At 43.4% G+C, this 17,838-nt stretch overlaps 1 protein-coding gene across 1 annotated transcript in view; it reads left to right on the top strand.

The window, feature by feature from the left end:
• LOC101164771 (inverted formin-2) overlaps positions 1 to 15,767 on the top strand; it is a 53,515-nt gene extending 37,748 nt beyond the window's left edge. Inside the window, exon 24 of the mRNA XM_023953036.1 lies at positions 15,553 to 15,767. The gene's annotated coding sequence lies outside the window, so the exon portion shown is untranslated. The remainder of the gene's footprint in view (positions 1 to 15,552) is intronic.
• Positions 15,768 to 17,838: the final 2,071 nt, after the last annotated feature.

The raw sequence follows: 17,838 nt of genomic DNA, 5'->3' as shown, positions 1-17,838 counted from the left end.
ATCAGTAAACATCTACTCATGTCAAATAGTGTTCTCCAACCTCTTTCTGCTGTTCCATTCTGGTGAGGTGAGTAGGGTGCAGATGTTTCATGTCTGATTCTGTTCTTGGTTAACAGAGTTTGGAAATCTCTGCTGGTAAATTCGGTGCCGTTATCTGAACGAATGCACTTAACTTCTCCGTAAGGTGCAACATCGGCTAAAAATCTTTCAGTACCTGTCACTGTGTCGCTGTTCGACTTGAGAAAATATACGAATATGGTGCCTGAATAGTCGTCAGTAAAAGATTGCGTATATTTGTGTCCTTCCATGCTTGGTGTGGGCATTGGACTACTAGAGGGCTGCATTGGGATCGGGTCCCGCTGGGTCCCGCGGGACCCAACCCAAATCTCGCGGGATTGGGTGGTTTGAATTGTGCTGCGGGTGGGAGCGGGCGGCAAAAAAAACCCCGCGGGATCAGTGCTGCCATGAATATCTCATGAATATATATTAGCGGACTACGTTAGGCTGTGCGGCTGTTGGATTATTATGTACTGAAGCTCCGTGAAGGCACCAGGTAGAGACGCCTAATGGCCTCTGTCATCTAACCTGTTGTTGGGGGTGCGCCCCGCCCCGCCTCTTACTAAGAGTGTGCTTCAGGCCGTCTGTCTGCGCGCGCACTCACGCACACTTTTAACGGAAAAGGATTTGTAAAAATATATTTAATATTTAAGTTGCACATTACACAAGAGGAATGCATGAAAAGATGAGGCTGGAGGAGGGACATGAATCTCTGTAATAATATCAATACAAATACGTGCTTTTTTCCTGCGGGACGGGAGACGATACAAAATCAATGCATCTCTATTACTGTGCGAAACTAAATTCTATGAGTTTTGCGGGTGCGGGAGGGAGTGGACATTCATATTGCGGGAGCGGGCGGGAGTGTAACGCATACGTTGCGGGAGCGGGCGGGATTGGTCAAAAATTCAGCGGGCGGGATGAAGAAAATAGTCCCACGCAGGGCTCTACATTGGACCAGTTAAATCAGTACGGACTAATTCTAAAGGCCGTACACACCGGGACGAATGTCGCGCGCGATTTTCGCCGACGTTTAACGCCTCGTGACTAAACAATGGGCACCAATGAGAGTGTGCACACCGACGCGAAAAAACGCCACGCGTAAAAGCGTAAAAAAAACCCGCCTCGGGTTCGTTTTTTTTTTTGACGCGTCGCGTCGAAATCTATTCGACCAATGAGAATGGCGCTTTTGCACACGTGTTTGGAGCTTCTGAAGTTACAGTAAAACACAACTTGGGGGAGCTCAAACACAAAACTGTCTTACCAGCGAAGAAGATAGACGCAAAGTAGCGTCTACACTGCCGCGAAGAAATAATGACGGACATTCTAAAATATCCCCGAACCAAGCACCAGTTGGAGCTACTGGTGCTTGAAATATTCATGTTTTCTTTGTATGATTCTGACAAGCGCGTAAATACTTGCTCTCTTCTTCTGAGTTAAAAGCGACTTTAAGAAGCGTAAAGTTGCGCAGCGCCACCTTGTGTACAGGAGTATTTCTGTTTGCATTAAGCGCCAGCTAATGTCAGGGAATGAAATTGCATGTTCGCTCGGCTCATCGTCAGCGAAAATCGCCTGGGTGTGAACACAAAAAACGTGGCGAAAAACGCTGGCGAATAACGCCTGGCGAATATTCGTCCCGGTGTGTACGGGCCTTAAAGGTTGCTTGGCCTTTGCATCTGGCTCTCTGTTCCTGGTTTCTGTACATTTCCCTTGTGTAAGGCAAGGCAAGGCAAGTTTATTTGTATAGCACAATTCGTACACAAAGTAATTCAAGGTGCTTCACAAAACAGAAAAATGCATTAAAATCACAATACATCATAGAAATAATCAACGTAAAATTTACTTTAAAAGAAAAGAAAAAATTTGAAAATTGATTTAAAAATAAAGGAAGGAAAGGAAAGAAAAGTGTAGATAGGACCAGATAGGACCTTTCAGTCATATACACGGCTAAACAGAAATGTTTTAAGTCTAGATTTGAACATGAACACAGAAGAGGCCTGTCTTACGACTTCAGGGAGGCTGTTCCAGATTTTAGCTGCAGAATATTGAAACGCTGATTCCCCTTGTTTAGTTCTGACTCTGGGCATCAACAGGAGGCCGGCCCCTGAGGTCCTCAGAGTACGAGATGGTTCATATGGCACTAACATGTCAGAGATGTACTTTGGTGCTCGGCCATGGAGAGACTTGTACACAAGCAGAGCTGCTTTGAAGTCTATTCTTTGAGGTACAGGGAGCCAGTGCAGAGACCTGAGCACAGGACTAATGTGATCATACTTCCTGGTTCTGGTCAGGACTCGAGCAGCAGCATTCTGGATGTACTGAAGCTGTTTTACAGCTCGTTTGGAGAGGCCGGTGAACAGGCCGTTACAGTAGTCTAACCTACTGGAGACAAATGCATGAATAAGTATCTCCAGGTCTGGCTTTGACACTATGTTTTTGATTTTGGCAATGTTTTTCAGATGGTAAAATGCCACTGATGTTACTGACTTGATATGGCTGTTAAAGTTTAGGTCAGAGTCCATGATTACCCCTAGATTTCTGACTTGATTTGAGGGTTTAAGAGACAGAGAATGAAGGTAGCTACTAACTCTTTCTCTTTGTTTCTGTGGGCCAAAAATAATAACTTCGGTCTTGTTTGAGTTTAGCTGGAGAAAGTTGTTCTGCATCCACGCACTGATCTGTTGGAGGCAGTGGCTGAGTGAATCCACCGGCCCATATTCACCTGCTGTCAGTGACACATAGATCTGAGTATCATCTGCATAGTTGTGATAAGATATGTTATTACTGCGTATTAACTGCCCTAGTGGCAGCATGTAGAGGTTGAACAGAAGGGGTCCCAGGATCGATCCCTGGGGCACACCACAAGTCAAGGCCATGTAGTCTGAGACACAACTCCCAATTTCAACAAAATATTTCCTGTCTTCTAGATAAGACTTGAGCCAACTTAGGGCAGATCCAGAAATGCCAACCCAGTCTTGGAGTCTGTGCATAAGGATCCCATGATCAACAGTATCAAAGGCAGCACTCAGGTCTAGCAGGATTAAGACAGAGACTTTGCCATCATCAGTGTTCAGGCGGATGTCGTTGGTTACCTTGATAAGAGCAGTTTCTGTGCTATGATGGGGTTTGGGCGGCCGTGGTGCAGCGGTATGGTGGTCGACCCATGATCGTAAGATTGCAGGTTCGATTCCCACCTTGCACGCCCATGAGTCGAAGTGTCCTTGGGCAAGACACTGAACCCCACCTTGCCTCTGGTGGTAGGCGGGCGCCTGTGTTTGGCAGCGGAGCCGCCACCAGTGTGTGAATGTGTGAGTGAATGTGTGTGTGACTGGGTGAATGGGTCTGTGACTGTAAAGCGCTTTGTCCTTGTAGGAAGAAAGGCGCTATATAAGTATACGCCATTTACCATAAAACCTGACTGGAAAACATCAAATGAATTGTTTAATAAGAGAAAATCAGTGAGCTGTTGGTAGACAACTTTTTCAAGGACTTTTCCTAAAAATGGCAGATTAGAGATAGGTCTGTAATTATTCAGTACAGTGGGATCAAGACCGCTCTTCTTCAGGAGAGGTTTAATGACTGCAGTTTTTAAGGCCTCTGGAAATATTCCAGATTGAAGAGACATGTTAACTATTTGAGTAATTGATGGCAACACGCTGTTCAAGACAGACTTTAGAAATCTAGTGGGTAACACATCAAGGCAGCATGTAGACGAGCTCAGACGGGTGATGGTCTCTTGGACAGTTTGGTCAGTGACAGGTATAAAGTGAGTCAGCTTAGAGTGAGTAGGTGGCCGTTCGATAGTTATATGTGTTGTGGAGTTGATGGCTTTTTTAATGCCCTGAACCTTGTCATTAAAGAATACAGCAAACTCATTACATTTAGGTGTGCAAACCAGTTCTATTGGTAGCTGGGTTGGAGGGTTAGTTAATCTGTTTACTGTTGTGAACAGGACACGAGAGTTGCTGCTGCAACTTCCAATGATTTCAGAGAAGTACCTTTCCCTTGTTCTGCATAATATCTGGTTGTAAGCGTACAACTCCCCCTTGTACATTTCATAATGAACCTGGAGTTTTGACTTGCGCCACTTTCGCTCAGCTCTGCGGCACTGTTGTTTCTGTGCCCTGACCAGATCATCGTTCCTCCAGGGAGCTTTCTGTCTATGTTTTCTCAATTTAACCTTCATAGGGGCAATGGCATCCAGAACATTCAAGATGCTAGAAGTAACAGAATTCAGCATTTCATCAACATTGGCACCAGAGGCGTTTTCAAGGTCTATCATTTCTACAAACTGTGCACTAGTGCTCTCATTTATTTGTCTCCTTTGGACAACTGCAGGGCCAGGCGGTGGTTTGGGAGCAACAGACAGGTCAAAGAATACACAGAAATGATCAGAGAGGGCGACATCAACCACACTGACATTGTGAATATTAACCCCCTTTGTGATGAGCAGGTCCAGAGTGTGCCCTCTGCTGTGGGTGGGGCAACTCACATGCTGAATTAGATCAAAGGTTTCAAGGACACCATTGAGTTCTTTTGCATTTCTGTCATTGACATTGTCAACATGAACATTAAAATCACCTGTAATGACTAGACCATCAAAGTCTGTGCACACAACTGAGAGCATTTCAGTGAAATCATCAATGAAACTTTGGCTGTGCTGAGGAGGTTTGTACATAACTATGCAGAGTAAGGGAGGAGTTTGTTTTAACTCAATCTTAAAGGACACATACTCAAATGATGAAAACACACCAAATGATAGTCTGCGGGTTGCAATATTATCTCTAAACAGTGCAGAAACACCTCCACCCTTTTTATTTTCTCGTATTTCCGATTCATGTTTGTAGTTGGGGGGAGTTGATTCGACTAGAACTATGTTTCCTGTGTTTTTGTCAAGCCATGTTTCAGTTAAAAACATAAAATCAAGATTAAAAGAAGAGATAAGATTATTGATTAAAAATGATTTGTTGCATAAAGATCTGACATTGAGTGCAGCAAGTTTGAGATTAGTTTCCTTGGGACTGGTCAAAACCTTCTTGCAAGGGATATCAACTAGATTTCTGTGATTGGACAGTCTAACTGCCCTTTTTTGCATTCTACGTGGTGCAACTACAGGTATAGCACCAGAAGGAAGCTGTTCATCACAGGGCCCCAGTTTGACATAACCTTTCCTAGGACACTGGGGGCCCGTTTCATCCTAGCTCTGGGGGATAGCACGTCTAGAGGCGCGCAGGGGAGGTCGAGTTGAGGGTTGTTTGGGTGATGGACCAGGAGGAGCGGGAGCTGGACGGGATTTGGGTGAACGACGGAGGGGGCGTGTTGGAGGGGCTTTGGATGAAGGACGTGTTGGAGGGACTTTGGGTGAAGGATGAGGAGGGGGCGCTGGAGGGGTAGGAGAGCTCCTGTGTGGTGTGAGGCTCACAGGTGTTAGGGGAGCCATCTTAATTCCTGACTTAATGAGGCTATCAAAATGGCTAGGTAGGGCCATGGGTGAAAGTGGGGGGGACGAAAAGGAAAGTGAGTCTTCACTGGGAGTAGATGTAGCAGGGGGCGTCCAGAGCTGGTCAGATGGTGGTATTTCTGGGGCCAAATCTGGTGGCTGTTGTTGTGGTTCTGTGGTTGGGTCCTTAGCTGGCGGTGGTTGTTGTGATGCTGGTGCAGCTGAGTCCTTAGATGGAGGTGGTTGTGGTGCTGTTGCTGCTGGATCCAAGTCATTGACCGGGGATGGTGGAGGTAGTTGTTGTTGCCGTTGTGCTGTGGTTCCTGGGACACTGGCTCGGTCCTTCCTTACTGCCTTTTCAGGGCCTTGGCCTCTATGCCCCAGAGCGTGGAGGAGGTTCTTCACTAACTCTCTTGCTCCACCTCTGTTCAGGTGTGGGCCTCTTCCCATGAATAGGTCCTTTCGTTTCCAGAATGTATTGAAGTTCTCAATGTAATGGAATCCTCTGGAAGCACACTCTCTGGAGAGCCAATTGTTCAGCTGAAACAGACGGCTGAACTTGAGTGACACCCCATCGATGTTAGGAAGAGGTCCACTGATGAATGCTTCAACCTCTACTTTGTCGATCTCTTCAAATAACTTGATGAAGTCTTTTTTCAGACGTTCAGATTGTTCTTTTTTGATATCGACAGCACCTACATGGATGATTACGCGTTTAACTCCTTGGTACAAGACTTTAGATAAGAGTCCTGTAATAACTGGAACAGTAGAACTTGGGCAACATAAAGTTTGCATTCTTCTGTGGCTGACTCCACTGATAGCGCCATCTCCAAGCAGCAGCGTATCTCTGACCTTGACGTTTGGCACAGATTTTCTTTCTGCTTGTGCTTTGTTGCCAACATTATGACTCCTCTTCTGTGGTCCAATTTCACTGTGTTCTTCAATATCACATTGTGTTAGGGGTAAAAATCTGTTTGTGAGCTTTATTTCGGATGTTTTGTCATCTTTTCGCTTTGGCTTAACACAGAGTTCCTCCGCACAAAGTTTCGGAAAAGACACAACATCACTCAGGTCTATGTCACTGTTATTCTTCTCATTTGTAGTAAGAGTGGGCTTCTTACCACCCGATGTCACTGGAAGGGTCTTGTGAAGTCCATTTTCAGTTTCCAAGCTAAATATCCGTGTTTGTAGCTCTTTTATTTCTTGTTGGTAGATCCGACAGCGTTCACAGTGGGGGTTTGTTTTTCTTCCTCCTCCGGACATGTCGCTGGCTTGTCAGACGTAAAAATATTGATTTGTATAGATGGAAGTCACAAAAAAGGATGACCAGTCTGATATTCCAGGATTTGTGGATGAGGTAAAATAATTAAAAATGATTAATTAAATGATTAAAAAGCAAATAAAGCAAATAAAGCAGGAAGCGGCAGGAGCAGGGGAAAAAGCGTCTGCACTCTTTTGCAGGGGGAGGAGTACACACTTCACACAGCTGATCTGGTTTTCCTAAACTCCCTTTGATTTCCATACCTTTTACAACACCTTGTAACTTCCGTACATCATCATAGTTACAATGACCCAAGATCTCATGCCAAGTTTGAATGTCATGACACACTTTACACTGATCATCAGGACTTACTTCAACAGTCGGTAAGTAGTACAAGTTTCCATTTTCATGGATATCAAACCTGCTACCATCTTTGGTGACCATGGTGCTCTCCCCTCTTCTGAAGGTGATTGTTGCTCCTCCATTGGCTGCCCTTGCCACTGAAAAGATTTCATGTGGATATGATGGCATAAAGAGTGCATTTCGTAGTTGGGCTCTTTGTTGATTTCCAGCGTTGTCTAGTATGTAGATCATTGCTGTCCCTCTTCCTTCCTCCATTCCACTGCACTTGGTTCCATCTGCTAACTCCACTGAGTGAGTCTCAGCCTGAAACGAGTCGTTGAAACTTTCAAATTTCTCGAAGTCGTTTACAATGTGGGATGTGGCTCCTGCGTCCACCATGATGCCTTTCATCTTCAAGTTGTTCGGGGTGTTTTCTTGCATGCTGTACTTTGCTTTGAAGAAATGATCTTGGTTGGTTTTTTGTTCAACAGCAACTTTTCTGGCTTCATCTCGTCTCCCTTTTTTCTTGCACAAGGACTCTTGGAGTGTACTGCTTTTGCAAAAATTACACCAGACTTTTCTAAAGCAGTCTCTTGCCTTGTGCCCTTTTATTCCACACTTGTAGCATATCACAGTGGTACTTTCATCTTTCTTGTACGTGGCTTGCGTTATTTGAGTTTTTTTGTCTCTGTTTCACATGCATTTTCATCACGTTGTCAGCTTCTGTTCTGCTCATTTTCTCTGACTCCTCATAGAGTCTCAGTCTTCTTTTAAAGTCTGTAAATGTGATTGAATCTTCATTTTGTGTCACATGAATAGCTAGGGGCTTGAATGAATCTGGCAGTCCTGCTAGTATCATGGCTATGATTAGTCCGTCGCTCATCGTTTCACCTGCATCTCTTAATGCTGCAATGATGTTCTCTGCTCTTATTATATAGTCTGTTAAACTCTCTTTTTCTATCATGCGTTGCTTGGTTAAAGATGTGTACATATTTATTATCCGTGGCTAGCTTTTTCCAGAATAATGTTCTTTTAAAATCCCAAGGGCTTTTCTGCCATCATCTGCTGCTTCATGTCGTATCAAAGACAGGCTTTTGTCATCTACCAGCCTAATTAGCTCCGCGTAGCAGTCAGCATTCTTTCTGCTATCTGCCAAAAGTTGTTCCACGTTGGTGCCAACAGGTGCACGTAAAATAGTCTCTTTAGGCTTTATGCTATGTAGGTGACCCAGAAGTCTAGTTTCCCACAGATCATACTTATCTTCGGATCCGTTGAAGAAAAGCTGCGGTGCCGCCATGATTCCCGTCATTGATCTGCCCGCCATGTTTCACGTCGCTCTTTCAGTTGTTCTTTTTCTTTCCTTCAACTGTCAGCAACTTTATTCCGTGATGCGTAATACGTCGCATGTAGACTGTCCCGACAATAACTTCTTTTCGTCTATGAGCTGTTTCACCAGTAGCAGAAGCTTCGCGTTATTCTTCGCGCCTTTTTCTTCTGTTCAAACTCACTTGCGTCCGTTGCTGTCTGGGCCCATAACCTGTTGAGCGCAGCTCCGATCTTTCATCCGCGTGGTGGATAGAAGAAGAAGACTCCGGGACAGGATCAACTTTAGCCTCCTCTAGGCATATTTATTAACCATTGAGCACGGAACAAGAACATCTCTCTCGTACATCAGGACTCATTCATTCAGCGAATGATGTCATCAACCCTCGACACAGAGATACAACAATGACTCACGGGAACAGAAGTGACTCATGGGAAATGGAGTAGAAAGAGTAAGAGTGAAATAGTTTACATATAATACTTAACAATACACCATTTCCATGACTTTGTATTATCCCCCCCCCCCTTTGTCCTGTCCGAATAGCTAAAACATATTTAACTTCATGTCTGTTACAAAAGGGGTTTAAGTGAACACAGCAGAGTAACAAACAACCCTGATTGCAAAAGCCATCACAAGAGGCTCTCAGCTGCAGTCTATGTTTATTTGCTCAACAGGACAAAAACAAAAAACATTGGGGAAAAAGATCACATTTATGGGGTTGAGTGGACGCTGGCATGACTCCTGCCGCTGCTCACCAGTAACTTTCTCAATTTCAAACCTATTCTGAGATGAAAGATTTTGGACTGTGAACATTGATAATACACTTTTGCTTGTTTTTTCGAACTGCAAGCCTCAATAATAACTGACAACTGGATTTACGCCACTACTCCATTCTGGGATTTGGTTAGCTAGGAGTTCCATGCTTCAGTCTGCATTCCCTGGGCCTTGTCCTGTCAGTTATGCTCATGTGTAAAACTGTATTTCTGGTTGGCTCTAACCTGGACCCTTCTCTGGCTTTTCCACCACCCCATGGCCGGGCTCGTCCAGTACTCAGCGTCGGGACTCTTCCATCTTTGCTACACATGGACTCCCTGCTCCCGCCTTGCCGGAGGTACATCCACGGTCTGGTGTTATGTCCCCGTAACACCAGACGTTCTGTGGACCACAGAGTGCTCCTTTGCCTCCCCGGATCTGCAAACCCGACTGCTTCTGCTCCACAATAAGTTCATCACAACCGTCAACTGTCAACTTTGGCCTCATCATCATCCGCTCCCTCTCTAACAAGGGTCAGCTGATTCAGGATTTAATTGTGGATCGTAAGTTTGACTTGTGTTACAGAAACTTGGCAGCAACAAAATGACTTTTCCTTACTTAATAACTCCACCCCTCCCGGTTCCCCACCCCTCATGCAGCTCCATTGAGTGCACTGCCTTCATGCCTCTTGAACCCACACCAACTGTAATAGCAGTGGTTAACCACCCCCAAAGCCAAACAGTGACTTTCTGGATTCATTTGGAACTCTCCTCACTCACCTGTCATCTCTCTCTCCCAATGTTATGGTTAGTTTTTGCTTCCTTTTTGTTTCTGTCATGTTTGAGTTCTGTTTCCTGTTTTACTTTGAAAGGTTTCCTGTTAAGTCCATGGTTTTGAGTTTTACTTCTCTGGTCCCAATCTCTCCTGATCACGTTCACCTGTGTCTTGTCAGTCCTGTTTGTATTTAAGTCTCGTCTCTGCTTTCCTCTGGTGCTGGTCCATCCCGTCTCTTCCCTGACCCTCATTTCCCTGACAGTCTTCTGCCCTGTTTGCCTGTTGAGCCCACAGTAAGTTTGGTTTTGGTTCCCTGCTTGGCAGCGCTTTCTGTTAGTTAAGGGATGGTGCAGCGGTAGGGCGGTTGACCCATGATCATAAGATTACAGGTTCGATTCCCGCCTTGCACGCCCATGAGTCGAAGTGTCCTTGGGCAAGACACTGAACCCCAGCTTGCCTCTGGTGGTAGGCGGCGCCTGTGTTTGGCAGCAGAGCCGCCGCCAGTGTGTGAATGTGTGTGTGACTGGGTGAATGTGTGTGTGTGTGACTGTAAAAGCGCTTTGTCCTTGTAGGTAGAAAAGCGCTATATATATGTATACGCCATTACTAAACCACCTGCCCTTCCGTCTCTGCATTTTTTTATGCTCATCAATCCGTGAACCTGAAAGTCTTGGCTTCAATCAATGCGTTCAGCTTCCTACCCACATTAAGGGACACACTCTGGACCTGGTCTGCTGCTCTGGGTTAACCCCCACTAACTGCTCCACAGATGAACTTCATGTGACTGATCACTTTATTGTTTCTTTTAACATCCCCCTCTCCTTATCTGAGATTTAACCCACTCGCCTCATCTCTATGTAAGCGATTGTGTAGCATAAATAAAAAGCAAAGTCAAAACCAGAAATGCTTTTTCATTTTCAAAATGAAGCTGCATTTTTTGACTCAAAATTAAAATGGAAAAACAATCCACAAAAATGCTTTTTCTTTTTCTTCTTCAACACTGCTTATTCTGTCACTTAATTAAAATGATAAATAAAATGGTATTTGACATTTCATTTTCAAAAAGGTCCCTGGTAAATGTGTAGCATAATTCATTTAGAAATGTCTAATTTGACAATTAAAATGGATTAACAGAAATGCTTTTTAATTTTCAAAATGTAGCTGGATCAAATGCCTCAAAATTAAATGAAAAAGCAATATTTCAAAATGCTTTTCATTTTATACTTAAAACCGCTTATTTTGTGTCATAATTAAAACGAAAATGCAAAGAGGGGATGGCATTTGCATTTTAACATCCACCCTGCGAAACTTGGAGCAATATTCATTTCTTAAATGCAATAGCAGAGGGGAGGCGGGGCGATGACGTCACTGCTTTCACCGTGTGTCCGGCTGCTGACTGACGCACACACACACACGCACCAGGAGCAGACTGTGTTAGCGGCAGAGAAAACGGCTTTGAGTTGGTTGTGAACTTCTGATGAGTTTCCACAGCTTCTCAGATTTATTAAGTTCCAGGAATCCAGGTTTGAGCAGGCCAGGTCCAGCGGTTTTTGAACAGGACCCGGTTTTACGTAATCTTAATGTGAAAAATGCAGCAGAATGTTCCTTTAGCTCCCTCGCGAATCAGAAGCTGTGAATCGTAAGCCAACTTCAGCGTCGTCTGACCGCACGGATTTAAAAACATATAATCGAGCAGAGCAGGCCGTAAAATATTAGCATAACGGTAATAAAAGCACATTATGAAGATAGTCTCCTGCAGCTTCGCGCTAAGTGAGTGTTTTTGGTCCAACCAGCAACGTTTAGCATGGAGAAATCTGCTGTCTGTTGATGGGGCTCCAGCTGTCATCAAACAGTAAATTCACCGCGAAGCTGCAGATAAATGTGTAAATATCTGTGAATTACATGAGTCTTTATTTTGTTCTGGACACCACTGGAAACACAAATTCATTTGATGGTTTCTCAGATCGCAGCAGCATTTCCTCCTTCAGCGATCATCGGGAGCTTCGCGCTCCGCTGTGCGAAGGCAGCTGGCGGTCCGAAGAACAAAAGCGTGTCTGCGGTGCGTCAGGAGGAGGACCGCAGAAGGCGGACATGCAGCTATGTAGTCCTGAGAAGCTGTGGAAACTCATCAGAAGTTCACAACCAACTCAAAGCCGTTTTCTCTGACGCTAACACAGTCTGCTCCTGGTGCTTGTGTGTGTCTGTCAGCAGCCGGACACACGGTGAAAGCAGTGACTTCATCGCCCCGCCTCCCCTCTGCTAATGCTTTTTCGAAATAAAAATTGCTCCAAGTTTCGCAGGGTATGGAAGCGATTATGTAGCATAAATAAAAAGCAAAGTCAAAACCAGAAATGCTTTTTCATTTTCAAAATGAAGCTGCATTTTTAGACTCAAAAATATAATGAAAAAGCAATCCACCAAAATGCTTTTTCATTTCCTTCCTCAACACAGCTTATTCTGTCACTTAATTAAAATTAAAATGAAAATGGTATTTGACATTTCATTTTCAAACAGTTCTCTGGTAAATGTGTAGCATAATTCATTTAGAAATGTCTAATTTGACCATTAAAATGGATTAACAGAAATGCTTTTTAATTTTCAAAATGTAGCTGCATTTTTTGACTCAAAATTAAAAAGAAAAAGCAATACTTCAAAATGCTTTTTCATTTTATACTTAAAACCGCTTATTCTGTGTCATAATTCAAACGAAAATGCAAAGAGGGGATTGCATTTGCATTTTAACATCCACCCCGCGCAAGTTGTCACAATATTCAATTCGAAAAAGCATTAGCAGAGGGGAGGCGGGGCGATGACGTCACTGCTTTCTCCGTGTGTCCGGCTGCTGACTGACACACACACGCACCAGGAGCAGACTGTGTTAGCGGCAGAGACAAGGGTTTTGTGATGGTTGTGAACTTCTGATGAGTTTCCACAGCTTCTCAGGACTAAGTAGCTGCATGTCCGCCTTCTGCGGTCCTCCTCCTGACGCACCGCGGACAAGCTTTTTCTGCGGACCGCCAGCTGCCTTCGCACAGCGGAGCGCGAAGCTCCGATGATCGCTGAAGGCGGAAATGCTGCTGCGATCTGAGAAACCATCAAATGAATTTGTGTTTCCAGTGGTGTCCAGAACAAAATAAAGACTGATGTAATTCACAGATATTTACACATTTATCTGCAGCTTCGCGGTGAATTTACTGTTTGATGACAGCTGGAGCCCCATCAACAGACAGCAGATTTCTCCATGCTAAACGTTGCTGGTTGGACCAAAAACACTCACTTAGCGCGAAGCTGCAGGAGACTATCTTCATAATGTGCTTTTATTACCGTTATGCTAATATTTTACGGCCTGCTCTGCTCGATTATATGTTTTTAAATCCGTGCGGTCAGACGACGCTGAAGTTGGCTTACGATTCACAGCTTCTGATTCACGAGGGAGCTGAAGGAACATTCTGCTGCATTTTTCACATTAAGATCACCTTAAACCGGGTCCTGTTCACAAACCGCTGGACCTGGACTGCTCAAACCTGGATTCCTGGATCTTAATAAATCAAACAGCAAATTCACCGCGAAGCTGCAGATAAATGTGTAAATATCTGTGAATTACATGAGTCTTTATTTTGTTCTGGACACCACTGGAAACACAAATTCATATGATGGTTTCTCAGATCGCAGCAGCATTTCCGCCTTCAGCGATCATCGGAGCTTCGCGCTCCGCTGTGCGAAGGCAGCTGGCGGTCCGCAGAAAAAGCTTGTCCGCGGTGCGTCAGGAGGAGGACCGCAGAAGGCGGACATGCAGCTACTTAGTCCTGAGAAGCTGTGGAAACTCATCAGAAGTTCACAACCATCACAAAACCCTCGTCTCTGCCGCTAACACAGTCTGCTCCTGGTGCGTGTGTGTGTGTCAGTCAGCAGCCGGACACACAGAGAGAGCAGTGACGTCATCGCCCCGCCTCCCCTCTGCTAATGCTTTTTCGAATTGAATATTGTGACAACTTGCGCGGGGTGGATGTTAAAATGCAAATGCAATCCCCTCTTTGCATTTTCGTTTGAATTATGACACAGAATAAGCGGTTTTAAGTATAAAATGAAAAAGCATTTTGAAATATTGCTTTTTCTTTTTAATTTTGAGTCAAAAAATGCAGCTTCATTTTGAAAATTAAAAAGCATTTCTGTTAATCCATTTTAATTGTCAAATTAGACATTTCTAAATGAATTATGCTACACATTTACCATGGACCTTTTTGAAAATGAAATGTCAAATACCATTTTATTTATCATTTTAATTAAGTGACAGAAAAAGCTGTATTGAGGAAGGAAATGAAAAAGCATTTTGAAATATTGCTTTTTCTTTTTAATTTTGAGTCAAAAAATGCAGCTTCATTTTGAAAATTAAAAAGCATTTCTATTAATCCATTTTAATGGTCAAATTAGACATTTCTAAATGAATTATGCTACACATTTACCAGAGAACTGTTTGAAAATGAAATGTCAAATACCATTTTAATTTTAATTTTAATTAAGTGACAGAATAAGCTGTGTTGAGGAAGGAAATGAAAAAGCATTTTGAAATATTGCTTTTTCTTTTTAATTTTGAGTCAAAAAATGCAGCTTCATTTTGAAAATTAAAAAGCATTTCTGGTTTTGACTTTGCTTTTTATTTATGCTACATAATCGCTTCCATAGCAGGGTGGATGTTAAAATGCAAATGCAATCCCCTCTTTGTTTTTTCGTTTTAATTATGACACAAAATAAGCGGTTTTAAGTATAAAATGAAAAGCATTTTGAAATATTGCTTTTTCATTTAATTTTGAGGCATTTGATGCAGCTACATTTTGAAAATTAAAAAGCATTTCTGTTAATCCATTTTAATTGTCAAATTAGACATTTCTAAATGAATTGTGCTACACATTTACCATGAACCTTTTTGAAAATGAAATGTCAAATACTATTGTCTATCATTTTAATTAAGTGACAGAAAAAGCTGGGTTGAGGAAGGAAATGAAAAAGCATTTTGAAATATTGATTTTTCTTTTTTTTGCCCCCTCCATAGCACTGAAACTGCCCCAATAAAAATCACCAATGGCCTTCTCCTAGCAGCTGATTCTGGACTCATGAACTTCCTCATCCTCCTCCTCCTCCTTGACTTGACTGATAACTCTGGTTTTTGACAGACGGAAAAGTCTATTCAAGGTTGTGGAAAATGGACAAAAGATCAAAGGAAACATCAAGCTCATAAAGAATAAAAATAATTAGATTAAATAATTAAAATGAATATCCTGTATTGAACACTAATGTATAAAGTAAAATTTTTTGTTAAAAAAGACTGTTGTTGCATAATAAGGAAATAAAACACTTTATGTTCTTAATTTGTTATTTATTTATTTTTCATCCTCAAAAAGTATTGATAAGAGTACCGTTAAAATACCGGATCGATAAGCAGTATCGATAAGAGTAGTAGTACCGTTAAAAACTTAACGATACCCATCCCTAGGAGGAGGGTTCATGTTTTTATTCTGGCAATCATTGTGGCAATCTCAGTTATGCTCTGTTTTGCTCTGCCTTGCTCTCGACTCAGAACTAACTCTTGTTCTCATGCCTCAGGAAACCACTTAATGAGTGATGCCAGTGTGGACCCTCTGCTAAGCAGCATCAGTGAGCCTGCAGCCTCTGCCTCTGTCGCTAACTGCGTTAGCACCTCCAGCCACGCCACGAGCCATTCTCAAGTCCAGACCTCGTCAAAGCCAAGCCAATGTCTTCCACGGAGAAACAATAAATCTTTACTCACCTTCCACTTACATGTCATTACTCTGGGTTCCAGCGTCTGGGTTTGCTCCGCCTGAATATCATGACAGCACCTATTGTATGGCTAACTGTCTTCAGTCAGCTATTCCTTGAATCACTCCCTCAGGGGGTAATAATTCTGAAGATATCAATCTCTCCAAAGTACCTTCCTGTTACCATGGCCATAAGTCTGTTTTCAGTAAGGTTAAAGCTGGCACCTTACCTCTCTATAGATCTTATGACTGTTCTATCAAACTACTCAACGGTGCTACCCTACCCAAAGGAAGGTTATTTAATTTATCTGGTCCTGAGAAAGCAGCCATAGAAAAGTACATCCAAGAGGGACTTTCCTCTCATAGTCATCGTCTCCTGTTGGTGCTGGTTTCTTTTTGAGAAAAAAGACAAATCCTTAAGACCTTGTATAGACTTTCGTGAATTAAATCAGATAACCGTCAAAGACAAATACTCTCTCCCACTCATTAGTTCTGTTTTTGATTATGTCCAGAAAAACAGATATTCTGTTGAATATCTTGTTAAGCCTTTTGGCTTGACCATTGCACCCGCAGTCTTCCAAAGATGAGTTAATGACATCCTCAGGGATTTCATCAACTGTTTTTTTTGTTTACTTGAAAGACATTCTTATATATTCTAAAGATCCCACTCAACATGAGAACAATATTTACATGAACAACGATGGGATCAGCACTCGGCATAACCAGCTATCTTGATCGAAAAGAAATTTTGATTGTTAGCATAAGATGATGATGCTTGTTTATTTTTCCATGTGTTTTTTTAAGTTCTCTAAAATGTCTAGAAAGAATGCGAAGTCCTGCAATGTTGTACAAACGCAACTGAGGCCCAGCCTTCAAACCACAACCACGACACTGAGTGAGCCCAAGGCCTCACTCCACCCCACCCTAAAGCGGGCAAACTTTGACAACGCTGCCATTAAGGTGGAACTACTGACATCGCTGCGAAAAGATATTGCAGAAATATTCACGAAAGAGCTACAGAAAGAGCTCGGGGATGCTCTGTCAACTATCACGCTCAACCTGTAAGCTGTTAAAATGCAGCTAGCGAAAGACAAATGGGGGTGATGATGATTTGGAGTGCAGGTCGGGGCGTAAAAATGTCCGCATCGGAATATTTCCGGAAGCGCCTGACTCTTGCAGCACAATACCTATTGCAGCATTGCTAAAGGAGGCGTGTTATCTGGAGAAGAAGCCACTATTGGACTGCGCCCACCGGTCTCTCCAACCCAAGTCAAAGCCTGGTGAACGGCCTCGAATGATTGTGTGCAAATTCCACTACTACAGTGATTGTGAGACATCTTATGCTGTTCCAGGGAGGTTCCACGGATCAAAGTTTGATACCCGGCACTCTCCATCTTCCTGGACAATACGGCAATAACTGCTCGGGCACTTAATTACAGTGTTTTTGGGGGAGCTTTTTCATCTTTGCTTCTGTTTTTTCCGCTTTGTCTAAAGTTTTCAACATGTCAGTGCAGACCTTTTTTGTTTCATGGTGGGAAACACTGCTGTTCATTGTTTATGGGGAGACTTTGGGTGTAGTTTTGTGTTATATGGGGGGGTTGAGGGGGGGAATCCATCCTGGAACCTCCAACTCCTCCTCTCTGCGCCTGGGTCCTTCCATAACCCTCACTGTGCCAAACTAGTGCTCTAACAGGCTACTGAGCTTCTTCACATGCACACTTGTTTACTCAATCCTCGTCAGCCTTGTTGGGCCTTGTTCACATACCTCCGAAGACCCAGTCGTCCTATCCTCCCTTCCTCCTAGCTAGTCTCTCCTGGGAGATTGAGACCGCCATCCAACAAGCCCTGGCCACTGATCTGGACCCCGAACATGGACCAGCAGATCGCCAATACGTTCCAGCTTCTGTCCGGTCACAGGTTTTGACATGGGTCTATGCCTTTTCTTGCCATCCTGGTTTCCATCACACCCTGCTCCAAGTCAGACGCCATTTCTGGTGGCCCTCCATGATCCTTGACACTAAGGTATTCGTTGCTGCTTGTACTGTTTGCGCCACTAGTAAACCAACTCATCAGGTTCCGGCTGGCCTTCTTAATCCACTTCCAATCCCTTCTA

This window comes from Oryzias latipes, chromosome 24 (genome assembly GCF_002234675.1).
Source record: "Oryzias latipes chromosome 24, ASM223467v1".
Classification (NCBI taxonomy): Eukaryota; Metazoa; Chordata; class Actinopteri; order Beloniformes; family Adrianichthyidae; genus Oryzias; species Oryzias latipes.
The sequence above is the reverse complement of the archived record's forward strand: the minus strand, read 5'-3'. Positions and strand labels throughout refer to the sequence as shown.